This window comes from Notamacropus eugenii, chromosome 4, assembly GCF_028372415.1.
Source record: "Notamacropus eugenii isolate mMacEug1 chromosome 4, mMacEug1.pri_v2, whole genome shotgun sequence".
Taxonomy (NCBI): Eukaryota; Metazoa; Chordata; class Mammalia; order Diprotodontia; family Macropodidae; genus Notamacropus; species Notamacropus eugenii.
Genome location: NC_092875.1, coordinates 23,942,808 through 23,960,630, shown reverse-complemented (window position 1 = coordinate 23,960,630; position 17,823 = coordinate 23,942,808). Strand labels below are relative to the sequence as shown.

The following is a 17,823-nucleotide window of genomic DNA, read 5'->3' as shown; positions in this document are numbered from 1 at the left end:
TCCCATCTTAAAGTTATTTTTAAGAGTTGATCAACTCAGATCCACTAACCTAGCTCATTAGCTACTGGAGATCACCAGGTCATAGAGGTAGGGAGTGTCTGAGGTAACATTTGAACCCTGGTCTTTCTGACTCCAAGTCAAGAACTCTACTTACTGCACCACCCAACTGCTGGTTCAGTATGGCAGCTTTGGGCTTCACATCCAGGCTAGATGGCTCATTCTTCATCCAGATTTCAGGGTGATTCTTCCAGTTCCTTATGCCTCTCTTCCCCAACATTTATTTTATCTTTTCTACATGTTGGAAACATTTCTTTTTCTTCACTGTATCTAAAATAATGTCTTACCCATCAAAAGTACTTGATCTATGCTTTCTGATTTATTGATAGACAAGGAACAGGTTAAAATATAAATAGGCATAAATCTGAAGTTCTGCCCTTAGATTAAAAAAAAATCAACTCTACAGAGTCAGTATGGAAATATGTGACTAGATAGAAACTCATTTGAGAAAGTAGTGCACCACAAGCTCAATGAGGAAGCAGTAGAGGAAGACTATGAGTTAACAGAGTGACAAGGGAACAAGCATTTATATACTATACGCCAGGCACTGTACTAAGTGCTTTTTACACGTATTACCTCATTTGATCCTCATAATAACCCCTAAGCATAGGAGTTATTACTCTCATTTTTTCATGGAGGAAACTGAGGCAGACAGATGAGACCTGGAGAGGAGGTGACAGCTAGAAAGTGTCTGTGGTCACATTCAGACTCCGGTCCTCCTGATCCCAGACCCAGCACTCTATCCACTGTGCCACCACCACCTGCCTCTAACAAGGCAGATAAAAAAGGTAATGTACCTGTGTACCTTTACAGAGGCTGTCCTCTATGCCTAAACTTGTTTTCTTTCTCACCTCCACCTCTTCAAAGTTCAGCTCAAATACTACCTTCTTTGTGAAACCTTGTCTACTCCTCACGCCATGTATCATCCTCAAATTAATTTATATTCACCTTAAATCTAGTTTGTATTTGGATATGTGTATTTCCCTTGATAAAAAACTGAGTTCCTTGAGATAAGGGATTGCTTTGAATTTTCTGTGCCTAGGATAGCGTTTTGCAAATAATGGGTGCTTAATAAATATTTGTTTATTAATTGGCTCATTAAGTAATATTCATAACATTCATAATGAGGTGTGTATATATATGTGTGTGTGTGAGAGAGAGAGAGAGAGAGAGAGAGACAGAGACAGAGAGAGAGAGAAAAAGAAGAAGAAGAAGAAGAAGAAGAAGAAGAAGAAGAAGAAGAAGAAGAAGAAGAAGAAGGGAAGGAAGGAGGGAGAGAGGGAGAAAGAGAATGATAATCCTTTTGGACTTTGCTGTGGTCAGACCACATCCAGAGTACTATGATGACATCTGGGCAACACCATTTAGGGATATTAAGGCTCAGACTGAGCTGAGACTGGTAATGAAAGCTACGGATGACAAAGGTCATCCATAAAGCTATATTGAGAGGAAAAGGGAAGCTTGAAAGGGGGATAGTTTCTTTGCTTGGAATGGATGAGTCAATGATAACTAACAACAGATTGAAGGCAGAGCTGATTTTGTCTTTCTGCCCAAGAAAATTACCTTTATACCAGAAACTCCAGCACCAAAGTAACTAACAGGGGATTGATAACCAAGATAAGCAAGGAGATATAGTAAGAGCACACTCACCTGCCCTTGATGAATATAAGTTGTCTGGCGCAGATGCCTCTGGCCCTGAAAGAATTGATAGATGCAATGGCTGAGCCACTGTTGGTGATATTTGCAAGATAATAAGAAATAAGAGAGGAAGCCCAAGATTAAAGGAGGGTAGATGTTGGCATGATTTTTTTCAAGGGAAGAGAACTGAGTCTGGAAACTATTGGCCCATGAGCTTGACTTCCATTTCTGGGAAAATTATAAAACAGATCATTAAAGAAATAGTCAGTGAACAGTTAAGAAGGGAACTGGTGATTGTAGAGAATTAAGCATGGTTTTATCAATTATTAATGATGTTGGACTGACCTCATTTCTTCTTTCGATGGGACTCTGAAACTAGTTGATGAGAGAAATGCTTTGGTTTATCTAGATTTTAGCAAAGCTTTTGATAAAGTACCACATACTCTTCTTGTGAAGAGAAGTGGAAATGCTATGGAGTAGACAAAAATACAATGGAACTTCAGAATCGGTTGGATGGATGATAGTTCAGTGTCAAGTGGAGTACCTTGGGGATCTCTTTTTGGTATTGTTGTAATCACCACTTTTGTTAATGATTTGGAAAAGGGAAAGTCAGAAGATTTGCAGATGATGCCAAGCTGGGAAGATAGTGGCAGGCTAGAACATTGGGCTGAGCCTAATGAGATTAAATCCCCTGGAGATAAATGTCAAGTCTTGCACTTGGGTACAAAAAAAATCAGCTTCAAATATACAAGGTTGGGAGAGGCATGGTTAGACAGCAGTTGATCTGAAAAAAATATTTGGAGTTTTTGGCAAATCGCAACCTCAAGAGGAGTCAGCAGTGTAATGGGGGAGCCCAAAAAGCTAACGTGACTCTGGGTTGCATTGAGAGGAGCATCACTTCCAGGAAAATGGATCTGATAATCCTACTGTTCTTTGCTCTCATCAGACCTCATCTGGCGTGCCTGATACATAGTAGGCAAATTCATAAATGCTTGTTGACTTGAAACGAGTATTGTATTCAGTTCTAGACAACACAGTTTAAGATGGCATTGATAAGCTGGACTGTTCATGACCTTTTAGTCTATGCCATACAAGGACCTGTTGAAGGGAAGAACATTTAGTTTGGGCAGGAAATGACTGAGAGGCAGTGAGCTGGGACACAAGAGCCATCTTCAAGTATTTGAAGATTGCCATGTAAAAGAGATTCAATTTTGTTTTGGTTATCCCCAGGGGGAAGATCAAGAAGCACTAAGTAAAAGATCCAAAGAGCAACTCCAATTTGATGCCTCCTAACACTTGGAGCTGTCCAGCAGTGGAATGTGCTATATTGAGAGGTGGTGGGCTCTTTCTCCTTGGAGTTCTTCAGGCAGAGAGAGGCTAGACAACCCCTAGACAAGTAAATTGTAATGGGGATGTTTTTTGTGTAGGGTTTGAACCTGGCAGCTGCCATGGAGACCTTTCCAATTCTGTGATTACAAGAAATTGTTTTTAGTCCTTTCCAGGCATTTTTGAGCATGTGTTTGTGAGGGCTTAGAGTTTGTCATTTCTACAGGAAAGACCCTGAGTCCCTTGAGTTATGGTGGCAAATAATAGAGAAAACAGTTTTCTACTGGAACTGTCTTAAAGTGGAGCAAACCCAATTAATTTAATAGTCTTGGTCTATAGCTTAACTCAGTCACCTTAAGCAAGTCATTTCCTCTGTTGAGACCTGGGTTTTCCCATCTGTCAAATGGAGGGGCTTCACTCAGTCCATAAGGCCCTTCCCAGCTTTGACATTCTGTGTTCCAAAGGCACACTCTACACAGACATTTTCTTTCCTAAGGTCCCTTCCCCTAGCTCTGATATTTTGTGGTGACACAAGACTATAGTTCAGCTTTGTCCACAACATCCCTTCCTCCCCCATTCCCTAGCCAGCCTGAACTTCACCTCATCCGTCTTTTCTAGAAAAATTTCTTTCATCCCCATACTGTTTTTCCCACACGCTAAAATTCTCTCCACTCAGATAGTGCTGAAACCCTGACTTCTCGACTCAAATCATGTCCTTGTTTGAAACATTTTCTTTGGTATTTAGCTAATTAAATAGAAGCATTCGGTTTCCGCCTACAGATGATTATGAGCGCATGTGTGTGCCTACCAGCCTGGGCATGGCGCTGGCTGCTGGGGCTGCTAGAACCTCCTAGCCCCGCCCAGTGCCACCAACTTGCTGAGGAAAACAGCTAAAGGTCATGCTTACTTGAATCATAGACCTCTTCTTTGCAAGTTGGAAAAGACTTTGGAGATGATTTCCCCAAACCTCTTTGTTTTACAGATTAGGAGACTGAGGCCCAGAGATGGAGACTCAAGGTCACACAGAGCTAGGACTTAATGGCAGAGCTGGGACATCTTATTCCCGGTGTCCAGTGTGAGAGAGTGGAAAGAGTATTTTTGATTTAAGGCAAATGGACCTGGATTCAAATCCCATTTCTGCTCTTTCCTACCTATGTTACCTCAGTTTCCTCATGTGGAACAGGGTGGAAGGACGAGATGACCTTCATGGTGCCTTTCCTGCTCTAAATCTGAGATCCTACAGTCCAACACTTTGACCAGTACCCCAGGTCACCTTTCTTATCTAGCCTTTTTTTTTTTTTTTTTTTTTGCCTACTGGGCACTGTCTTTCTGAAACATTCTTTTCCTCTGTTCATATGCAGTCATCAAATGTCAGAGCTCTAAGTGATCATAAGCCCACAGCACTTAGAATATGGTCCAGTGTGACTCCCTCATTTTACAGACAAGGAAACCAAGACCCAAAGAAAGGAAGACCCATCCCTGATATCCCACAGCAGAACCAATATGAGGACTCTATTCTCTTGGTTTTTAGATTTTCACTCTTTCTCTACACCCACAAGGGTCATCTTCCCTCCAGCATCCCATTCTAGAGGTGGGCACATGATCCTGTCCTATGGTACTAACTCTTTACACCTGCATCTTGCAGGTGGTCTTTTGCTGGGGGATGCCATCAGCTTGGACTTAATCATTTCACTCCTCTCCTCTTTTTCCTCTTCTTTCTTTTCTTCTCTTTCTCCCCCTTTGTCTCTCTTTCTCTGTGTTTCTCTGTCTCTGTCTGTCTGTCAGTCTGTGTGTCTGTCTGTCTGTCTCTCTCTCTCTCTCTCCCTCTCTCTCTCTCTCTCTGGCAAGGCATCACAATCCACATAGCTCCTTCCCTGGAATGCTAGGAGGATTAATTTGTGACTATTTGCAAAGTGCCTTTTGAAGAAGAAAAGTGCCACGTGTATTATGATAATACTCCTTTTCTCTCACACAATGCCTTTCATTTTCTGCTTCCTTTGCCCATATTAATAAAGTAAGCCTCGCAACATACCTGTGAGACAGGAATTAATTTGTATTAGTCTCTTAGTCATCCCCCAGCTACTGGCCTGCAGCCATTCCCTCTGTGTGCTCAGATCGTGCTGGATGCCACATACTTAAGATGCTACAGCCAGGGACTCGCTGGCTGGCAGTGATGGAGAGAGACTTCTGGGCTTGATAGAAGGGACTCATTCTGGAGGGGGATTCTCTTTAGAACATAGGATCAGAAAGGTGTTTGACTTCCCTGTCCACCCTGATTCTTCCTCTAGACCCTCCCTTAGTGCCAAACCCACCATGACACCCACCTTCCCTCCATAAACGATAATGGCCTCCTATTACTTCTCAGGCAAATTATATACTGTTGTTAGGCACTTACAGACCATCTTCCTAGGCTGACCCTTTCCTGCCTTTCTAGTTTCTGACACCTTTGTTGTTATTGTTGTTCAACCATTTTAGTCATGTCTGACTTTTGTTAGTGTGACCCCATTTGGGGTTTTCTTGGTAAAGATACTGGAGTGGTTTGCCATTTCCTTCTTCAGCCCATTTTACAAATGAGGAAACTGAGGCAAACAAGATGAAGTGATTTGCCCAAGGTCACACAGCTAGTAAGTATCTGAGGCCAGATTTGAACTCTGGAAGATGAGTCTCCCTGATTCCAGGTCCTAGCTGGCCCCTACTGACACCTTACTCCCCTCCGTATACTCTAAGATCCAGCTACTGTGGCCTTCCCACACAAAGTTTCATCTCCACCCCTTTGACTCCCATGCTTGGAATGCTCTCCTTCCTCATCTCCACCTCTTAGAATCCTTGAATTTCTTCTAGACTTGCCTCCAAAGTGTCCCCCCATCTGCTCTGAGTTACCCTCCATCTGTTTGTGGAGATGTTAGAGGCACCAAATTATTGACATTTTCCCCCTCCTTCAGACTGTGAACTTGAGAGCAAGAACGGAATTCACCTTTGCTTGTATTCTCAGAGCTGAGTCTAGCACCTGGAATCTAGTGTCTCATAAAGGACTTTAGAGGCGAATGGTCTGACTCCGTCATTTCCCAGGTGAGAAAACTGAAGCCCAAGTTGGCTAAGTGATTGACTCAGGATCATGCAGGTAATGTCAGAGCCAGAACTAGACCCCCACACCAGTGCTCTTTCCGTGTATATTCTATTACATGTCAAATGAATAGACTCATCATGGCCGTGGTGCAGCTTGGTGCAGATGTGAACTTAAGGTGGGGCAGCTGAGACTTTGTCTCAGAGCACTGGAATATTTGGGGCACTAAGAACATCTACAGCATAAGAATCACTGACCTTCACTGCTAATCAGTAAGATAGCTAAATCTATCAGAAGTTATGAGATGGCAATGAACAGCCTCACTCCCAGGTGAACTCCCTTATACTCCCCCGTCCAACACCCTCTCAGAGGTACTGGGAGGTACATTTCATACTCTGCTTGATGTGCAAATGAGCTGATGAAGCTCTGCAGACTGGACAGTCTCCAAAAATGGACAAGACAGGCCTATGGGAAATGTGAGGGAAAGGAAGCGTGTACAGTGGAACACACACTGGGCACCCAACTCTGACATTCCTTGTTCTAGGTTCTGAGGCCTCTCCCAGTTCTTACATTTCCTATTCTAAGGCCCCATGCAGTTTGGACATTCCTTGTTCTAGGTTTTAAAGTCACCTTCAGCACCAGTGCTCTATGTTCTGTCAATAGCAGTTTACGTATGTATGTAATAGATACACTACGTATATTATATATAATATATATGTACACACACACACACACACACACACACACACACACACACACACACACATATATATATATATATATATATCCTAGGACACAGACTTACCCTGAAATCTCTGCCAGTTCCAACATTCTAGGTCTGAAATATATCACGCTTCCCATTCCTCTGACTGTCCCTTCTCCCCTCCACAAAGACCCAAAGCTGTCAATAAATACCTTTCTCTTGCTCAGAAGCACTTTTCAAATATCAAGTATATTGGAGTGAGAGACAGAAGATCTGTATTCAAATCCAGTCCTGGCTAACATACATAACCTTGAACCAGTGCGTTCTCTTTGGGCTCAGTCATTATTCATTCTAACCCAACCCAAGGCTCCAAGCAGGCCAAGCATTTGGGTCATTTCCAGGGGCTCAGGCCATTCCCTCTACCCAAAATAGAGGGCCTCCCCTCCCCATATCTCTGGGCAGATGACCCACTGGGAGAATCCCATATGGGAGGAGAAATCAGAGTATTTAGAGTTGGAAGAGACCTTAGACATTTTCTAGTTGAACCCTTTCACTTTATAACATTAATCATATTCTGATAGAGTTCAATAAATATTTGGTGATTGTTGATAGGAATACTGCAGCCCCTAGAGGATAAGTGACTTGCTCTAGATCACACAGGGAGGATGTGAACCCAGGTCTTAGCACCAACATATTTAATGACAGACCCTTTGGATTTTCAATGGAGGAGGGAGGGAAAAATAAATGCTTGGTAATTTAAAAATTAACTAAAACAAAAGAAAATTTTAACTACATCTTCAGATAAGATCCAGCTATGGTCAAAGAGTGCCTTGGTGTTGCAGCTGAGGACTCCTGACATCGCACTGATGTTCATTGCTGATCTTCCAATGCGAGTAATTCCATCCCCTTGACGTAAGTCTCCCCAAGCTTCAAGTGGAGCCGGTGAGGGGAAAATTGGCAGGAAAATGAGGCAGGCTGATGTAAGGATGTCCTCTCAGCCTTAAATTCCTTTGATGTCAGACCCTGAAGTCCTGCTTTCCTCAAGACTCGCTCCCACCAAGGTCTGATTCTCTGTGAGCTCTTCTACTTGTCTAAGGACAGCAAATCATCAACATAATTCAACAAGTATTTATTAAGCACCTACTATTTTCAAGCCTGAGGATGCTCAAACAGAACAAGAATTCCCTCCCTGTAGGAGCCCCCTCCATTAATGCAGATTGTCACCCTTCTGTGACTCAGTAGATCAATCCTGTGGAGTTGCCCAAGCCTCAGAAATTGAGTAACTTGCCTTGGGTTCCATACCTAGGAAGAGTGAGAGGTGGGATTTGAACCTGGGACTGTCTGGCTCCAAGCCCAGGAATCTATTGGTTCTGCCAAGCAGACTCTGAATCCTAAAGAAATGCAAAGTCAATAATGAGATAGTTGAGGTCCTCCTGGAGCTTTTACAAGGAGTTCCACATTTATTTAACATGGTGATGCTATACGAGAATGTAAGAGAGAATACTGGACCACTTCTGATGCAGGGTTCTGCCTCAAAAGGGAAACCAAAGGATGCTCTGATAGGTCATAAAAACATGGTTCTGAAACTTTAAGAGACCTCAGAGGCCATCTTGTAGGATCCCCTCATTTTCCAAAGAAGGAAACTGAGTCACAGGGATATTGAGAGATTCGGGGGCAGCTAGGTGGGGCAGTGGATAGAGCTCAGGAAGACCTGAGTTCAAATTCAGCCTCAGAGACTTCCTAGCAGTGTGACCCTAGGCAAGTCACTTTTCTGCTGTCTGCCTCAGTTTCCCCAACTGTAAAATGGAGATAATAGCCACACCTACCTCTCAGGTTGAGGCTTGTGAGGATCAAATGAGGTATTATTTGTAAAGTGTTTTGCACAGTGCCTGGCATATAGAAGATCCTCTAGAAGTATTAGCTGTCATTAACACCCAAGATCATACACATAATGAGCACCAGAGACAGGATTTGAACTCATGTCCTCTGACTCTAAAGTCAAGACTCTTTTCACATGGTCTACGTTTGCTACAGGTAGGGATGAATGGCCCCTGAGGTCCATTCCAGCTCTGAGGTTCTGGGATTCAGTGAATTGAAATCAAGCTCTGAATTCCATTAACCAACAAGGTGACAGAGTAATGAACCAGATTCTCAACAGTTTTTTTGGCATTCAATGTCTCTGACAAAGTAAGGTGGGTGAAAGGGAAAGGGCTCAGCAAGTGAGCCAGAAGCCAAATGCCCACCTGTAACAGCAGGGGATCTGGAGCCCAGAGAGGCCAGCTTTAGCAAGCAGTAAGCCCAGTTGTTAATGCTGAGGCTGTGGGAGGGGGAATATCCAGAAAAAAGTCAACACATTAGTTATTTAATCCACTCTACACTGTTGAAAAGCCCCCCATCTCTCTGCATTGTAGTTTGATGGCCTAAGGGTTATTTTTTAACATTTATTAGAGGATTTTTAAGTTGGTTAATTACAGGAAGATTTTTTTTCCTCCTGTTTTTTAAAAACGAGTTCTGTTTTGATAAGATAAAATTGAAAGCAGCGCTAGGGAAACTACACCGAATACTTTGATTCTCTCCTTATGGCATCTGGACTGATTTAGATAATTAAATGGTCTATTTCCATTCTGCCTTTTCTTTGCAAGGTGTTAGCTGTGCTCGGCAGACATGCTCTGTCTAAGGCAGCCCACGCTGAGCCCAGCTCAGGAGAAAGGCGGAGATCCTCCAGAAATGGACTCCTTCACACGAGGAATCTCAGAGCAGCCCAGCAAGGTGCTGGCACCTGGCTAACGTTACCTAGCAGGTGGCAGACCTATGTGAGAAGATGAAATCTGCTGGGGAAAGACATAAAGCAGGGATTGGGGGTATCCTGCCCCTATTGCCTTACTTCTATGATCATCACGTAACCTCTTGGGCCTCTATTGTCTTTTCTGCAAAAGAGAGGGTTAGACTAGATGGAAGAAAGGTCACAAGTATTTCTTAAGGGCCTATTATGTGCCAGGCACTGTGCTGAGAACTTTACTAATATTGAACTACAGAATGACACTGTGAGGTATGCTGTTATTATCCCCATTTTACAGTTGAGGAAACTGAGGCAAACAGAGGTTCAGTGACTTGCCCAGGGTCACACAGCTAGTAGGTGTCTAAGGCTGGATATGAATTCAGGTCTTCCTGACTCCAAGTCCAGAGCATTATCTATTGTATCCATAGTCAATCACTAATTGACAAAACCTACAGAATTGAGCAGTTCATCTAGGGATAGTCATAGAGGAAGAGTTCAGTCCATTGGTTGTAGGCAGTATTTGTATCAGATGGTAAGGGCCCTAAGGATCTCAGGGTTGGGAGTCTGGGTCTCAGAAGGTCTTCACAGACAGGAGTGACCAGAATTCCTTACCCTAATGGGTATGCTTGGCACCTTGGACATGCAGTACCACAAGGGACCTCAAGCAAACCTTTTGAGAAAAATTCAGTTGAGGGTGGGAGGGGGGGCAGGACAGAGACCTCAGTACTGCATCCCCTACCCCATCCCTGTCCCCCAGGAAAAGGCAAGGCTTTGGGGGAAAGAGCTCACTAAGGGTGGGGCAATGGGAGTGGGAAGTAGAAATCAAAGGAGAGGAAGCATATGGCAGGTTTCTATTTAAGCAAACTATGCTCAGTCAATTAGATGTTGAGCTCTGCTTTTCAAGTCAAGTCAGAAAGTATTTATTAAGTTCCTAGTATGTACCACACACTGAACTAAGAGCTTGAGACACAGAGAAAGATGAAAACAGTCCCTGCTCTCAAGAAACCCCCAACCTGAGAGAAGCAACATGCAGACTACTATATACGTAGGCAATAGATGTGTATATATGCTTGTGTACATGTATTGCAAACAGCTATGTACCTGGATAATATGTGTTTATATACCCACGCACATGTGTACATGTGTGTATACATGTATGTGCATGTAGCTAAGTGTTTGTGTGATTATACATGCATTGTGTGTATGTGTACATATCTACATGCAGGATAAAATGAAGATAGTCTCAGAGGGAGGACCAGAAAAGACTTCTTACAGACAACAAGACTTAGTTTTTCAACACTTCTATTGAAAAGTCCTGTTAATGTTCTCTAAATTTTGATTATAATCCTTGTTTAGTTATTTTCAGTCATAACTAACTCATTGTGACCCCATTTGGGGTTTTCTTGGCAGAGATACAGGAGTGGTTTGCCATTTCCTTCTCCAGCTTGTTTTACAGATGAGGAAACTGAGACAAAACAGTGATGTGACTTGCCCGGGGTCACACAGCTAGGAAGTGTCTGAGGTCAGATTTGAACTTAGGCCTTCCTGACTCCAGGCTCATTTCTCCCTCTGCTGGAGCAAAGTCTTGGTTGTTCCTCCCAGATTCCAACTCTACCAGGAGAGGAGCCATTGTAATTCAACAATAAATCAAGGGGTCAAACAGGATAATATCTCTAAGGTCCTTCTATCTCTAAGATAGTATCTCTAAGGCTCCTGCATTCTGAGCTCTAGGCTCCTTCAAACCTCCATCATTCCAAGTACCTTCTCTTTTAGTGGGTCTCCATTGCCTCTCCTGTAAAAAATATAGGCATTGGATCAGACAAACCTACGGCTTCCTCCATCTTTGACATTCTCCGTGTGTTTCTAGAGTTCTGAGGTCCCTCCCAGCTCTCTGACAGTCTAGGATGTGATTTTCCAAGGAAAGCAATTCTCCAACTCAAACAAACCATTTCCTTCTTCTGTTCCCTCCTAGAAGCTCATTTACATATGGGAGGACTCCCTGGGATCTGGCTTTGTTCTCCTAACACAAAAGACAGTTGCTCAGAGGATACCATTAGCCCCTTTCCTGGCAGGCTGAGGATTATAGTTGATTCACCCAGAAAGCCCTTCCAAGTGCCCCATTAAAGGAAACCCAAAGACCAATAGATAAGATAGGACAGATGGAGAGGGTCAGGTAACAGGGATCCTTGTGTTTGGCTCTGGATTGGTTTAAATTAAGACTGTGAGATGGTGTCACCGAGGGATAAGGGAACAGCGATTGGGTTACGGGTCACGGTGGCAGGATTCCATCTAGTTGAGGGAAGAATTTCTTTGGGCTGATTGTGCTGAGTATGCTTTCAGTGGTCCTGCTTTCTGCCTCCACCGAGGATTGGAGGTGTGCTAATTAGGGATACGGCAGCTTGGTCAGAAACGTTCCGTCTCTGTGAGCAAGGAGCCACAGGGACTGACTTTGGAAGATGGCCAGGAGGAATGGAGGGAACTGGGGGGGAGAAGACACAGGTAAAGTACCTATGTGACCTTGGGGAAGTTGTCTCCCTTTTCTGGGCCTCAGTTTCATCCTCTGTCCGATAAGAAGATGAGACGATGGCTTCAAAGGCTCCTGCAAGCCTCTCCATCCTAGAGACCCTTCTTCAGCTTTCATAGGAGTTAGAACAGGAGGAGACTTTAGAGACCACAGGGTACCAGCCCTGGATTTAGAGCTGAGGAAACAGGTTTAGACAGGGAAAATAGCCCACCTAGGTCACACAGAGCCAGGCCTTGAACTCCGGTTCAGCTCAAATGTTCCCTCTTTTGTCTTCTGAGGCACTTCTAATAGTGTTTTCTATTTTTTTCTGAGACCCCTTCCAGCTCTGACATTCCCTGTTCTAAGATCCCTCCTGGCTCTGACGTCCTCTGTTCTAAAATCCCTCTCAGCTCTGATGCTCCCTGTTCTAAGGCTCTTCTCAGCTCTGACTTTCCCTGTTCTAAGGTCCCTTCTCAGCTCTGACTTTCCCTGTTCTAAGGTCCCTTCTCAGCTCTGACATCTCCTGTTCTAAGGCTCTTCTCAGCTCTGACATTCCCTGTTCTAAGATCCCTTCTCAGCTCTGACATCTCCTGTTCTAAGACCCCTCCCAGCTCTGACATCCCCTGTTCTAAGGCCCTTCTCAGCTCTGACATCTCCTGTTCTAAGGCCCTTCTCAGCTCTGACGTTCCCTGTTCTAAGGCCCTTCTCAGCTCTGACGTTCCCTGTTCTAAGGCCCTTCTCAGCTATGACATTCCCTGTTCTAAGGGTCCCTTCTCAGCTCTGACATCTCCTGTTCTAAGGCTCTTCTCAGCTCTGACGTTCCCTGTTCTAAGGCCCTTCTCAGCTCTGACGTTCCCTGTTCTAAGGCCCTTCTCAGCTATGACATTCCCTGTTCTAAGGGTCCCTTCTCAGCTCTGACATCTCCTGTTCTAAGGCTCTTCTCAGCTCTGACGTTCCCTGTTCTAAGGCTCTTCTCAGCTCTGATGTTGTGTGATTTCTTTGAGAAATGTCCTTGACAACTTCCTTGAGGAAGAAAATCTCTGTGATTTTGAACAGTAGGTAACCATCTAGGCCAAGGCCATCTGTTCAATCCCTATCCGTATTGATTAGCTTTATCTCCAGAGCCCCAGACTGCCACCCCCAAACTCCTCCCCAGTCTACCCCCAGTGCAATCAGCCTTCTTCCAATACAGGGATATAAACCGCTAGGCAAGAGAAGGCAGATATTACCCTGAAACTCATCCCTGCTACTGATCCAGGTCCCCAAGGTGCCCCTAGGCATAATCAATTCAATTCTTGGTGCCTGTGTAGGACCAGACACTGTGCTGGGGACAGGGGGTACAAAAATAAAGGACTAGCCTTGACCTTGATTGTGGGGAGTCATATTCTATTGGAGGGGTGCAGCGTTATTCAGATAGGTACAATGGAGGTAATCTGAGAAGAGAGAGAACATTAACAGTGGGTCAGACAGGGAAGGCTTCATAGAGGAGAAAGCACTGGGCTAAGTCTTGAAGGAACTCGATGATTCTGACTTGAGGAAATGAGGAGAGAGAACATTCTAGGCATCAGTGATGGCCCGGGCAAAGGCACAGAGATGGGACATGGAGTCTGACATCTATGGGACAGTGTATGGGTGTGAAAACAGAGTTTGTGATGGGGAATACTATTTTTAGAAAAACCTGAAAAGTTAGATAGGTGTCCAGTTGTGGAGGGTCTGAAATGCCAGATGAGGGACTCTATAATATATTCCATGGACAGCTAGGTGATGCCATAATGCATAGAGCACTGGACTGAAGTCAGGAATACTTATCTCCCTGAGTTCAAATCTAGCCTTGGACTAGACTATTACTTGGACACCTACTAGCTGAGTGACCCTGGGCAAGTCAGTTCACCTTGTTTGCCTTCTTTTTTTCATCTGTCAAATGATCTGGAGAAGAAAATGGCAAACCGCTTCAGTATCTTTGTAAAGAAAACCCCGAATGGGGTCATGGAGAGTCAGACATGACTGAAAACAGCTGAACAACAAATAATGTATTTCATAAATTGTAGTACTATACAGAGGACAGAAAGTAAGTCTTGGGGGGCAGGAAGACCTGGGGCCAAGTTCCATCTTTGACATGTCCTAGCTGTATGACTTTGTTCAAGCTTCCTAGCTTCTCTGTGTCCCAGGCAACTTCCTGCAGATAAAGTACCAGTCTGCATGGGTAGGAGGATTTTCTTTTTTTTATTGTTTTATTTTTTTTAATGTTCTACAATCATTACCATAAAACTTAGAGGGATTTTCTTCATTAGAAGTTTGTAATACTGATGAAATCACAGGTCCAGTCCCATAGCACATTATGGAGCCATTGAAGGCTCTTGAGCAGGGGAGGAAGAAAGATTATTTCTGGTACCTATGGGCAGTTGGACTAGACAATAGGGGAGAGTGGCATCTGCGAGGCTGCTCCAGGCAAGAGCTGCAGAGGACTTGAACTCGGTGCATTCGTCTTGCAAGTGAAGAGGGGAGTGAAAGAGAGAGGTGACGAGACAAGACAGCTGGCGTGTTCGATGCAGGCAGGTGGTAAGATCATTATCTCCCTTCTAGCTTCTAGCATTCTCCTAACCTCACTCCCTGGCACTGAGAAGTCAGGGAAAGGGGGGACCACCCACTGCAGTGAATTCCATCTTGCTCTTGGATGCCAGCAGAGGGATGATGAAAAGATTCAAAGAAAAGCCCCCACCCAAGGCACTGTGTTAATATACCGGGACACATCTCTCTGGACTTTAATTATTTAGGGCAGTGTTGCTGAGCGGATGAATCTCTCTCCTACAGCATGGAAAATTAATAGAGACCCAGGAATCTGAATCCACCCTGTGGCCTTTTTTACTTTAAATTTCTTGCTAAGAAGTGGGATGAGACCAGTGGGATTTGGGAAGAATTATCAGTCCTGCGGATTAGTTTTGTGAGAATCAATGGAGAGTTGGTTGTTTGCATGCTAGATAAACAATAGGGAACCTTATGGCAAAGGCAATGTTTTCTCTCAAAAGAAAACACAACTCCCCTAAGCTTAATTGAACACCTGAGCTGAAGCTCATTTCTTTTGGTTCCTTCTAAGTTTTCCCCTGCCTCTCCCACCTTGTGAAGGTGACTGCCCCTGGGGCAGAGTGGAGAGAGAGCTGGCTTGGGAGTCAGAAAGCCCAGTGGAAAATCTGCCTCTGCCCCTGCGTCAGTCAATTAACATTTATTAAGAACCTACTATGTACCGTAGTACTATCTGCCTACTATGTGCCATATGTACAAAGAAGCCTTGTGCTAAGCCATGGCGATACACAAAGAAGTAAAAGGTAGTTTCAACCTCAAGAAAAGTTTACAGTCTAATGGGAGAGACAACAGGCAGATGTTACACACACACATATTATGTATATATATACATACATATATGCATATATTATATAGATGCATACATATATATGCATACATAAATTAAGCATATATATGCATATATACACCCATATAAGCAAGTCATTTGCAGCGTCTAAGAAGCTATAAAAACGAGCTTTTGCAGGGTTTGTTTAACCTTTTTTTTCGTATTTGCATTTTGTTCTGTATTGTGTTTCTTTCCTATTTATATTTGTAAGTTTTTGTCATTTTTGTATTTTTCTAACAGTGCCTGGCAGATAGCAGGAGCTTAGTAAAGGGTAGATGGACTCACTCTTCACAGGGGAGCCTCAGGCTGAGGACATTCCATTTGTAACTTTTACTCTTAGAAAGTTACCTGTGACCCAGAGAGGCTGAGTATGTCTAGAGTGTCATACTTGTAAATGTTGGAGGTAGGATTTGAACCAGGATCTTCCTGATTCTAGATCTAGTACTCTAGATCCTGCCCCCCACCCTTCCCACCCCACACAATGCCTGTTAGCTAGGTGGTGCAGTGACTATAACCCTGGGCCTGGAGTCAGGAAGCTCTAATTTAAATCCAGCCTCAGACACTTATTAACTGTGTGATCATGGGCAAGTCACTTAAACTCTGTCAGCCTCAGTTTCCTAAACTAGTGTTGTTGTGAGGCAAAATTTGAAAAATATTTTTAAAGTGCTTTAAATGAGAACTATTCATATACCCTGCCTTATGTCAGCACCCTAGAGCAAAGCGCAGGGGTCCTACCTTAGTTACTGTTCTACTTTGTGGATGAATGTTTTGGCCACAGTAACAGGAGGGGCAAGTAGGAGGTGATTCCCTCACTGAAGGAATCCCATCCCCTTGAAGTCTTGAGGTAGAAACATTACTAGGATTACTCTAGACATGTCACTGAAAGTTTTTCTGCTCTCTCTCTAGCAGGCTGTGGGCTTTGTAGAAGGAATTCAACTCCATGGGATAAAGATGGCCTATTAAGTGCTTCCACTGGAGAGATCATATCTCTCATCTTTCCCCCCTCCCAAGGTCAAAGTCATTCCTTCCAACCTCTCCCTGGAGTCTCTGCCCCCTCCAGCCACCTTGGCCCAGACAGTGAGAGCAAGCCAAGATAAGACTGTCATCAATCCCTTCTCATTGGCACCTGGGTGGATCTGAGGCCATTTTCAATGGAGCCATTTAATAGAACCTGGTCCCCTGAGACCTTCCAAACAAAGCTTCCAGAAGGATAGAAAGTTGGAGGTGGAAAACACATACTCTCACACAGACATACACACACAATTAAAAAGAAAACAACCCACTCTTTTATTGACTGGAGGAGACAGACTGGTTGACGCAAGATGTCTCCTCCATCTCCGATTTCAAGGATTTTGCCGACTACTTTTCTCCAGTTCATTTTCCTTTGCCCTGCTCTGAGACAGCGCCCCAGAGAAAACAAACTGGACCCTCCCTTTTCTCTGTAATGATTGTATTTCCTCAGGTAGGGGGAGAGGGGGTAAGAAGTACAGTGTGTACAATATGGAGCTAGATGGAGCTTTTGTCTTTTGCACAGCAAGACAGGCTTAACAAGACCTCCCACTGTTCTTCTTGCCAATGAATGGAGAATGGGTTGATTCCCACAGGTTCAACCTGTAGATTGACGGCAATCTGATTACAGGGCTCTGAGCCTGAGAAAAATGGCAGTGGGTGTTGGAAAGAGGGAGGGAGGGTAGAGTCACCAAGGAGGGGAGGGAGAGAAGAAAATAAATGATTGATGAAATCTACCAAAGCCAAGATGGCTGAAGCCAATCCCATCTCCTGTTCTAAGGGTCGAAGACTGGATTATGATGGTGGCCAAGCACTGGTGATGATGATGATGATGGTGCCACAGAGGTTATTAGTCATGTTTTGCAAATGAGGAAACGGAGGCACAGAAAGATTTGGGAAGGAATAGACTCCCTCTTATTGGAGAGCTTCATGACAAATAAGGGCACAAATTCGCATTTATTAAGCACCTGTGGCACTGTGCTAGGTTCTGGGGATGCAAAGATAAATGGGAAAGGGTCCCTGCCCTCAAGAAGTATCTATTCTAACCAGGAAGACAAAGTAGACACAAATGTATAGGATAGGAAGAGGGGCTGGACCTGGGATTTCATTTGAATGGGGAGTTCCCAGGTGTGGAAACTCCCTCTATCAATGCAGGTCTCTGCAGTGAAGAGTCTTAGAGAGTTTTCTAGAGCACCAAGAAGTAATTGATTCAGAGCCACAAGGCCAATCTGTGTCAGGGGCAGGATTCGAACTCAGGTCTTCCTGGCTCCGAAGCCAACTTGCTATCTATTTTACAATATGGCCTCTTTGTAGACAGATATATGTTATTTATAAATGT

The 17,823-nt window shown here is 43.9% G+C and overlaps 1 protein-coding gene across 1 annotated transcript in view; it reads left to right on the top strand.

Moving 5' to 3' along the window:
- WSCD2 (WSC domain containing 2) overlaps positions 1-17,823 on the top strand; it is a 135,006-nt gene that overhangs the window by 14,353 nt on the left and 102,830 nt on the right. The window lies entirely within an intron of this gene.